General features: G+C 36.2%; 1 pseudogene; it reads left to right on the forward strand.

Moving 5' to 3' along the window:
• The first annotated feature begins 7176 nt into the window (after nt 1-7176).
• LOC122201267 lies at nt 7177-11026 on the forward strand (annotated as a pseudogene).
• The last annotated feature ends 233 nt before the right edge of the window (nt 11027-11259 follow it).

An 11259-nucleotide genomic window follows, 5' to 3' on the forward strand; every position in this document is an offset into this window, starting at 1 on the left:
TGCTAAAAGATATAATAGAAGCACATGACTTAGATAAAGTCTGGTACCTGTAAAAGTCTGGAAAATTCTCATGAAGAGAAGACAATCAGATAACATTTACTGTGCAAGGAAGATAACCAGGGCCAAGCAGATATAAGGGCAGGAAGAAAGCACAGAAGCAGAACAGCATGTTTGGGGAACTACAAACTACAGCATAGACTGTGAGGTAGAGAATCAGGAAATGAAGCCAGGAAAGCAAAGTTGTCTAGTGGTCAAGCAGCAGTACCAACTGCAGCTGTGGGATCGGCCTTGACCTTAATCACATGTTCATGCATTATGTCCAGTAAGGAAACAATGAGTTAATTGGATTCCTGCAGTTTAATATCTACTATGCAGCCAGCAGTTCTGTGTTTCTATCAGTTTCCCTTGTCCCCAAGTTCCTTGGGGGAAGATAGGAAGCAGGTCCTGGTGAATAATGTACACGCAGTGGATCTACGGCACAGCTGAAGATCCTAAGCTTAGAAAACCTTCAATTTCATAAAGAAAAATCTGACTAACCTTTTCCTGGCAGGAAGGGAGTATCTTTATCATCCTGGTGAGGAAACACATCTGCTTTCTGACCCAGAGGGAGAAACTAGCTCTAGTTTGCTATGCAAACATCCTTGGGAACAAACTCTGTCACAAAGCATGTATAAATGTCTTGGAGAACTGCTTCTCAACAACGATGGGAACTCATTTTTCAAGAGGCTTCTTTAATAGTGAAGGTATTTTCATTTATATATTTTTTCTTTTGATGGGAAGATAATGAGGAAACACATATGAGTGGATAATAAGCTTCTATTTTTATGTGAGAAACTAAAAATAAAATTAAAAAAAAACTATTGTCTAGGATGATGAGTGAGCAATTGCTTCATGCCTCAAATATCCAAACACTATACGCCCAGGATGTCCAAACCACTTAGTAACTAGACATATCTTTTAAAATACATGCACAGAAACTCTGAGCAGCATGTGCATTTATAGTTATGGCTAGAGTTCAAAACTGCTCTGGGTTTCCTTAGGATTGTGTCTGTGAATTCACAACTTTGAATTACTCTTCACATTTTACAGCACATAAAACCTTTATGGCACATAATGTGACTCTTTGTTAACCTGATTCACAATACCTTCCCCAAAGCCATATTTTCTTCTTCTTTCCAGCACAGAGAATTTTTTTTTCTCCTTGCAATGACTTATTTCAGAACGGTAATTTTTTTAAGAAACAACGATGTCTGTTACAAAGTTAAATTTCTGAGTTGCTTTAGACTTAGATCTTTCTGTAGTAAAAATGTTCCCACAATGAAGATTTGCTCTTTGAAACATTAATAAAGCTGAGGAGATGATGTTAGGCATAAAGAATGAGAGCTGTAATCTCTTTCTCAATAGATTACATTAAAATCAATCATAAATTGAATTCATGGAGATGGTGGATATTTGAAGGAGAGTGAGAATGAAGAATGAATCTATTTTGTTCATTTGATGTTTACTGAGTATTTTATATAGCCTAGGCCTTCTCTTACATTTTTGTGGAATCGCAAGAGCACACCAACTCTTGGTGTACACCTTTAAGGAGCTTTCAGACTACTGAGAGAAACAAAGGGAAAGAAACCCTTATAATAGAGCCTGGACAATGTCATTATAGGTTAAGCACACAGTGGCATAAGAAGCCTTTCCCCATGGAGTTTATACAAAGTAGTAGAAGGAAGCAGAATGAGAGCTTGTTCTTAAAGCATACATGGAGATTTTTTTTTAACTTTTTAATATTTATTATTTTTAAAAATTTTTAAATGTTTTTATTTTTGAGAAACAGAGAGACAGAGTATGAGTAGGGGAAGGGCAGAAACAGAGAAACAGTGACACAGAATCTGAAGCAGGCTCCAGGTTCTGAGCTTTCAGCACAGAGCCCGACGGGGGCTTGAAATCATGAACCATGAGATCATGACCTGAGCCAAAGTTGGATGCTCAACTGACTGAGCCGCCCAGGCGCCCTGAGACATACATGGAGATTAATAAGATAAAGTCTGGGGCACCTAGGTGGCTCAGTCGGTTAACTGTCCAACTTTGGCTCAGGTCATGATCTCACAGCTAGTGAGTTCAAGCCCCGCATTGGGCTCTGTACTGACAGCTCAAAGTCTGGAGCCTGCTTCAGATTCTGTGTCTCTTTCTCTCTCTGCCCCTCCCCTGCTTGTGTGTTCTCTCTCTCTCTCTTTCTCTCTCTCTCTCTCTCAAAAATAAATAAACATTAAAAAAATAAAGAAGATAAAGTCTGGAAGGAATGTATGCATACTGGCATGTATGCATGCATGAAAGAACAACTCACTTCTCCAGATGTTATCTGCAGGTTGTATCAGGTCAAAGAAAGAATTGCATGCCATGGCATGTCACATTAAAGAAAATATGTGTCACATTAAAAAAAGCCTAGAATGTGTGTGAGGGTGGGGCTGGGATTATATGGTGAGGGAGTTAGAAGAAAAGGATAGGAGATGAAACTACAAAATTAGATTGGGGCAGATCACAAAAGCCCTGGATGCCTCACTGCAAAAGAGTTTACATAATACATGACATACACCAACAAGAAACTTTGGACTTCTGTTCTAAAGAAGGCAATTCAAAATTCATGTGGGAGCATACTGGGAGAATACAACACTGGATGCAGAGTGTGACTACAGTTGAAATTAGGGCATTCAAAGTGAGAATGGTGAGAAAAAAATAAGGAATTGAGATATACTTCCAAAATTGATAATATTTGGTAACTGGCTTGTTGGGCTATGGGTATGGAAAACAGAAATAAGAAACACCATGAGATTTGGAATCCAAACTAGAAATATATGAGTATTTTCAGAAGACTGAATATGGAGGGTAAGATGAAATAATATGAAAAGAAAGTGCTTAAGCGGTCACCCAAGTTGTCATCCATCAATCATGTATTCTATGAAGTAGAGAACCTTACATTAAACATAAGTGTGTATTAGTAAACTCAATGGGATATCTGAACCTAAAAAAACAGATATGGACACTCTGATTTATGCCTCTCTTTGCACTTAATCAATTTGAAAATCAACAAACTGGAGCATACAAGGACTGGCAGTTTTTCTAATAGTGTTGTAAGGCTAATTATAGGTAAAATCAATGTATTGAATACAGAAACATCCTATCTTGAAACTTTGCAAAATAAAAACAACATATAAATCATGGGTTTGTTTTCTTCCCTTGTGGAGCGGGAAATGATTGCTTGATCAATGTAATTAATGTATCATATTAATAATTAACATTCATTTTGAAATGTAGTTTTTTCCCAGTGCTGAAGCAATGCCTAAAAAATGTGTGCCCTTAATAAATACTGGCATGTATGCATGCATGAAAGAACTCACTTCTCCAGATGTTATCTGCAGGTTATATCAGGTCAAAAGAATTTTGAATTTTACACACTAGCCTTTAGTAATTCAGGTTATCCTTGTGTTAACTATTTTAACAACATTATAAATTTCAAGCAGATATTAAGCTTATAATAATAATAATAATAATAATAATAATAATAATAAACCCAGTACTCAAACTGCTCAATAACTACTTGTTTGAGGTCATTTTTCCAATAGCTGAATTCAGTCCAATCCAGAAGAATCCAAGGATCATAGCAATTTAGTGTGTCAGTGAAGAGATGGTTGCCCTTCTATGAGTCTGGAGCTATTTAATCTGAATTATAAATTAGCAGAGTTCAAAGAGAATGTGCCTTCCTTGCTCAGACGCAAATCTACTCAAAGAATGTGACTCTGCCTTAAACATGAAAACCTCTGGCAATTCCCCATCCATGGAAGCCTGAATTTGTTCTAATCTGACTAGAAAATTTAGTATTTGTAGGGTGTGATTAAGATGAGGGCAAAGCAATAACCTTGAGTCATGAGGTCATGGCATATAAAATATTGATAATGGGCTCTGGCTACAGAAGAACTGGTTTTATTTGTATCCTGTTTTTTCCATTTATTGTGTGACTTGAAAAACCTATTCCTCAAGATAATTGTTGGATCATTCCAAGTTAAACACGCAGTGCTAATTACGTGCCAATTATCATTCTTGGCTCCAGGAATACAGAAGAAACTGAAATGAATACAGTCTGTACCCTCCTTACAATAGAAGCAGGCCAAAAAATAAACAGTTAAATGAAATATAAAATGAGAATTGTAACAAAGACAATAAAACAAGATTATATGATGGGGCAATACAGAAAAGGGGCCATGCTACAAGAAAGGCCTAGTCTCGAATGCAAACATCTACTGAGTTTAATAAGGGCAGGGCATTACGAGAACACACCAGCGTACTGCACATCATAGATAATCGGAGTGGAGAGATATGTAGAGAGTTGCTCTAATAATCACATAGTGAACATCAAAAATAAAGTAATCTGAATGGAGTAAATGGATGAGAGCACAAGCTTAATTTTTATTGCATGCCCTTTTTATTCAGTTGGGTACATATATGCATGACATTCCTGACTTGGTCAACAGAACATGACCCTGGTTTTGGAGAGAACTTATTGTTTTACACTAAAAGTTATATTTCATCATTATTACACAGATCTGGGAAGATAAAGTAGATATATAAGTATAAATTCAACACCACTCTGGAATACAGAACTCAGTATGACCACCATCCTGCTGGTAGGAAACAAATATCCTTTCCCTATGTAGCACATATTACAACACTTCAGGGCATTAGACATTTACATAAAACTGGTCTATATCCTGTGGCTCTGTTTGATACTCAGTGTGGGCCAGAAACTGAGGTATTACTTGCCTCTCTTTATGTTTTACCAATATATTTTGATAAGGCACATTGAAATTAATTATATAAAAGTATGAAGGGTAACTGACTGAGCTGAGTGGAGCTTAAACCACCTGGAAGCTGAAAACAAACCCCATATGTCCTTGATTTAAGAGAGTTTTTGTTTAGCAGAAACAGACCCATAAATACAAAGACTGAAGGTTTCCAGAGGGAGATGGGCAAAATGGGTGAAGGCGAGTGGGAGATACAGGCCCCCAGTTAGGAATGAATAAGTCACGAGGATAAAGGATACAGTATAGGGAATATACTTAATGGTATTGTAATAGCATTGTATGGTGACAGATGGTAGCTACAGTTGTGGTAAGCACAGCATGTAATGTAAGACTTGTGGAATCACCATGTTGTACACCTGAAATTAACGTAATATTATGTTCCAACTATACTTCAATTAAAAAAAGAGAGCCTTTTTAAAGCTGATCAAAGCTGATCATAAAAACAAGCATTTGGTTGAAGCCATCAGAGAAGAGTTATTTTATATGCATCACTCATGTAGGCGGTACCTTTGTACCAGGTGATGTATATAATTGAGGCAAACAATAATAAAATGATTTGTCAAACCTATACACTAAAGACAAATATCAAAATACTAAGAAATCTAATTCGATTTTATCTCAAATGCTTGAAGCTAAATTCCCAATTAAACTGTTTATCATCTGAGATGATTTTTAAAATTTCCTTTAACATGCACAAAACAAAACAAAAAAAAAACAGTAGAGAAAATGGCTCTGAGAGCTAATAACTGATGTCTTTTATAATTCTTTTACTTAAATTCATGTAATTTATTATGTGATAAAATTAAAAATTTTTAAATAGTAATACTAAAGATCCGCTAATGCTGTCACTTTAAAAAAGACATATGTGTTGTGATCTAACTATGGATATATGAATATCTGTATTTATTAATTTCCAGTCTAAAATAAGCAAGGAGTTAAAAAGATTAAAACCAAAGCTTTTCTCTCCCATTCTCAACTTGTGAAATTAATATGGTTCAGGAAATATTGCTGAATATTCATTCATGTTGCTTCCAAAATTGTAGCTCCAAGAACTGTGAAGAAAATCTGACATATGTCAGTATAAATCTCTCCTATTGAGCTCCCTTAAGTGTGCTGAACTAAAACTGCCTGAAGCCATCTGGGACTTTCTGCTGAACAAATCATTTTACCTTTTTGGGTCAATGAAGAAGTCAGTTAGTTGGAATCAAGAGAAGAATTTCTTCAAAGTTATAACTGAAAGGAAAAGGGCTCTTCTCTACTAAGTATTCATTTCACAATACTAGGAAAGAGAGCATTCATGTGTTTGAGGAAAAAAATTCTATCAAGCCCTAGGGGTCACATGTTTTTCAAAATTAGAGAGCAGTAATATCTACTGGACCTCCCAGGGGTATTTTCTGACACACTCCTTTTGACTCTACTCCTCATTCATATATTCAATTTATTTATTAAGCATCTGTCTTATGATAGGTTCTATAATAAAAAGTGGGAAAAATAGAAAATAGAAAAAGAAATTTAAAAAAGAAATTAAAAAAAAAAGAAAAAGAAATAGAACCTAGGTCCTAACATCAAGAAAGACTCATAGTCCAATGAGTAAGACAAATTTAGAATACCAATAATACGTAAATTCTACATTATAAGATCATCTATAGAATACAGAAGATTGGCACACACACACAAAAGTGATTAATTCCCTTGATAGTAGAGAAAAGAATGTGGTGAAAAGTTTTAATAAAAACAACAGGAAAGAAAGAAAGAAAGAAAGAAAGAAAGAAAGAAAGAGAAAAAGAAAGAATCAAAGAAAGAAAATTGGAACTTAAACAGGAGATACACTGGAATTGGCCAAAATATATTAACAACAACAACATAATAGTATCAGTTGTCAACTGTGTTCATGGCATAGTGCTAAGTGCTTTTCATGCATTAATTACCTCATTTGTGCCTCACAAAAACTCTTAAGACAGATGATGATGGGATATCATCTCCATTTTCAGGACGAGGAAGTAAGGAAAAAGAGTTCAAAAACACTGCCCAAAGTCATATAGGTAAATAAGGAAGATACAGGACTTGAACACAAGCATCCAGCTTCCAAAATCTTTACACCAGCCACCAATCCTTACGGCAACTACCAATCACCACATCATACTGCAGCTCCCACAGAAGGGGATTTCAGACAGAAATTACATGTGCAAAGGCTAAAGTATAAAACACATCATATCTTCAGAAAGCTGTTTGTTTTTTAGAATAACTAAAACAAAAACTCTATTCATGAAAGTAGCAGAGCATAGGTTCAACAGAATGGAAACCAGATCAAAGATGAACATATGCCATGAATATGAAGAAAGTAAGGGAGAAACAGAATAATGAAAGCAAGAACAGGAAGGAGATCATCACAACATTCAAAGTGAGAAGATCGCAGCAGTTTGAAACAAAGCAGATTGAAGAGGATAAAGAGACTAGACATGCTAGTAAAATGTGGAGGAAGAGTGGGCAGAATTTTGAGAACTGGGTTGTCAGTGGTAAATAAAGTCGACTAAAATGTCTCCCATTTTATAATCTGGATTTACAATCTGCAAAACTTAGAAAAGAGTAATGCCTCAAAACAGTCCACAGGGAAGATAGATGCTTTCCCAGGAACCAGAGTCTGTCTTTGAGGGCTTCGTCTGCATCTTTCAGAGATGTACATTCCCAATGCACATGCATGGACACATCATGTAATCATTCAAGATTTCTCTGAGACAGACAGGCCACCTTTGGCAACCATACATTCTTTCTTGCAGGAGAGAATCTCCCTTTGCTCCAAACCCATGTAAAGCTGAAGGAATCATCTAATTTCAGGGGTTTGTTCTTCAGATAGGAAAACAATCTAGTTGGTGGTTTTGAAATCACAGTGGCAAGTATTTTGTGAGGCAGTCAACTGGTTTCACAAATGTTATCTCATCAGCAGCATATCATCTCATTGAGGTAAATCAAACAACTTAGCCCTATTTTTAAAGGTAAAGAGAGGCTAAATGACCCTACTAGAGAGCTGGAAATAAACACTGTAGCACCAGCTCTGTAGAAGAGCAACTGACAAAATGACTACAAGACAGATAGGTTAAAAAGTCTTCGTAGTTTATACCATTTATATAATTTATACTGAGGTCTTCACTTACTAGTATAAAACTGACCTAAAATGAAATCTGAACTCAAGAGTTGTAGGGTTTTATTTTTGCTCCAGATAAGTAGTTTATTCTCACTCCCTTGTACACTTCCTCTCACCCGTAGATTTGACTAAACAAGAACATCAAGGTAACACTCTATATCAATGAAATGGACAACATATGACCAGAAAATGTTCACAGTGAAATTTCAGTTTCATATTAAACTTCATCCCTGCACTATATTAAAGCATATTAAAAATGTCTTTAATGAGGGAATGCAAGCTGGTGCAGCCACTCTGGAAAACAGTATGAAGGTTCCTCAAAAAACTAAAAATAGAACTACCCTACGATCCAGCAATTGCACTACTAGGCATTTATCCACGGGATACAGGTGTGCTGTTTCGAAGGGACACATGCACCCCCATGTTTATAGCAGCACTATCAACAATAGCCAGAGTATGGAAAGAGCCCAAATGCTCATCGATGAATGAATGGATAAAGAAGACGTGGTGTATATATACATGTATATATATATATGTATATATGTATACATGTATATATATACATGTATATATACACCACGTCTTCTTTATCCATTTACCTTTATCTTTATATATATACACACACACACACACACACACACACACACACACACACACAATGGAGTATTAGTCGGCAATCAAAAAGAATGAAATCTTGCCATTTGCAACTATGTGGATGGAACTGGAGGGTATTATGCTAAGTGAAATTAGAGAAAGACAAGTGTCATATGACTTCACTCATGTGAGGACTTTAAGCGACAAAACATATGCACATAAGGGGAGGGAAACAAAAATAATATAAAAACAGGGAGGGGGACAAAACATAAGAGACTCTTCAATATGGAGAACAAACAGAGGGTTACTGGAGGGGTTGTGGGAGGGGAGATGGGCTAAATGGATAAGGGGCATTAAGTAATCTACTTCTGAAATCATTGTTGCACTAGATGCTCACTAATTTGGATGTAAATTAAAAAAATAAAATTAAAAAAAATTAAAAAAAAATTTGTGGTTAAAAAAATGTATTTAATGTATCAAATCATTATGTTCTACACCTTACACTTACACAAAGTTATATGTCAATTATATCTCAATAATGCTGGAAAAAGAGACAGAAAGGTTTCTGATTAAAAAAAAAATACTTCCACGTGGAACCTATTCAAAAAAACAAAAACAAAAACAAAAATTACTTCAGGAGGTGATGGTGGTACTTTGCAGGCTGGCTGTTCTCTGGGGGCTGGGCAGCTGAAGTTGTGTAGTAATCAATTGTGGGCAAGAGATTTTAGAATCTGCTTATGTTTACCTAATAGATCCAACAGCCACAGGACCTGAAATTCTTAAAGCTTGGAACTACCAGGTATCGATTCATTTACCATTATTGCTGGAAATCAGATCTACAGAGAAGATATTGAAAACATTACTTTTTCCTATAAGATAGAAGTGTCAGCAAGAACGAAGCTCAAGTTGCAGATTCTTGTAAGCATTAAATAACAATGTATCTATTTAGTTTTTGGAAGAGAGTTCAGAAAACCTTCTGAAGCAATGGCCTTTTTTTTTTTTTTTTTTTTTTTTCTGTAGGTTTTCTACCGTGGTTGCAAGTAGGCTCCCTGAAAGTACATTACTACATTTAGCTGAAAACTTCTGGAATTCCCATGTTTCTCTTTTAATCTGTAGGCTATATACAGATGGTTGGCTACGGGATAGTCATTATAAAAGAACACCCAGCAATAGAATTTTACCCAGATAATGTATTAGAAGATCCACAACTAGATAAAGCCACTTCCTGAGCTGAGAGAATGTCTATATAGCCTTATGGTTTGGATCATATGGGGAAAAAAAGGCCCATAGCCACACTCCATTGACTGTGATTGTAGCTAAATATTTAGCACAGTGGAACTGTGGAAGAAATGGATTAACATCTAAAATGTGTAAAGAAAAAAGAATCTCAGAGATTTGATTATACAAAGGATTGTAAGAAATGATATTGGGGCTCCAGAAGATGAAGATAATTTTGAAGAAGCTTTTTTTTTTGCCACTTTATGTCACTTTATTTATTTATTTATTTTTATTATATGAAATTTATTGTCAAATTAGTTTCCATACAACACCCAGTGCTCATCCCAAAAGATGCCCTCTTCAATGCCCATCACCTACCCTCCCCTCCCTCCCACCCCCCATCAACTCTCAGTTTGTTCTCAGTTTTTAAGAGTCTCTTATGGTTTGGCTCCCTCCCACCCTTTTTTTTTTTTTCCTTCCCCTCCCCCATGGCCTTCTGTTAAGTTTCTCAGGATCCACATAAGAGTGAAAACGTGTGGTATCTGTCTTTCTCTGTATGGCTTATTTCACTTAGCATAACACTCTCCAGTTCCATCCATGTTGCTACAAAGGGCCATATTTCATTCTTTCTCATTGCCACATAGTACTCCATTCTGTATATAAACCACAATTAAAAACATAAACACAGCAATAAATACAACTCAGATCGCAATCAGTACTAAGGATATATTTAATGATGATTCTTGCAAAATATCAGCAAACAGATTCCATCTGTTTGGATTTTAGCTTAGACCTTAAAGGGCTTTGTGGCCAAGGGGGATCAAGGATACCTACCTGTTTGAGGCACAATTCCCTGTATGATTGCAGATTAAAGCAAAGAAAGATGCTTGGGCTGTACTAATCATGTTGATAAAATGCCACAGTCTATAGGCCAGGCAAGAGAGGCCGTTACAGAGAAAGAATTAAAATCATTCTGCAGCAATTCTCCATTTCTTCACATTGTAACATGTAGACCCTTGACTAAGAATATGGTTTGAACATATTTAAAATGGATGAAAGTATTTCCAGGTTTGGCATTCAAGATAATGGGGCTGTGTTGTACTTAATCTTATGGAATGTTAAAAAATTTCATAAACAATATGGTAGACCACAAGGGGTATCTGACTATCAGACTGAAGAAAATACAGGAAAGACTTCTCATTGGCTTCCTTTAGGAATATAAGTTATCATGGGGTGCCTGGGTGGCTCAGTTGGTTAAGGGTCTGACTTCGGCTCAGGTCATGATCTAACAGTTAGTGAGTTCGAGCCCCGCATCAGGCTCTGTGCTGACAGCTCAGAGCCTGGAGTCTGCTTCAGATTCTGTGTCTTCCTCTCTCTGTGCCCCTCCCCCACTCGTGCTCGCTCTCGCTCTCTCTTTCTCTCTCTCATACACTTAAAAAATAAATACACTTAAAA

This window comes from Panthera leo, chromosome D1 (genome assembly GCF_018350215.1).
Source record: "Panthera leo isolate Ple1 chromosome D1, P.leo_Ple1_pat1.1, whole genome shotgun sequence".
Classification (NCBI taxonomy): Eukaryota; Metazoa; Chordata; class Mammalia; order Carnivora; family Felidae; genus Panthera; species Panthera leo.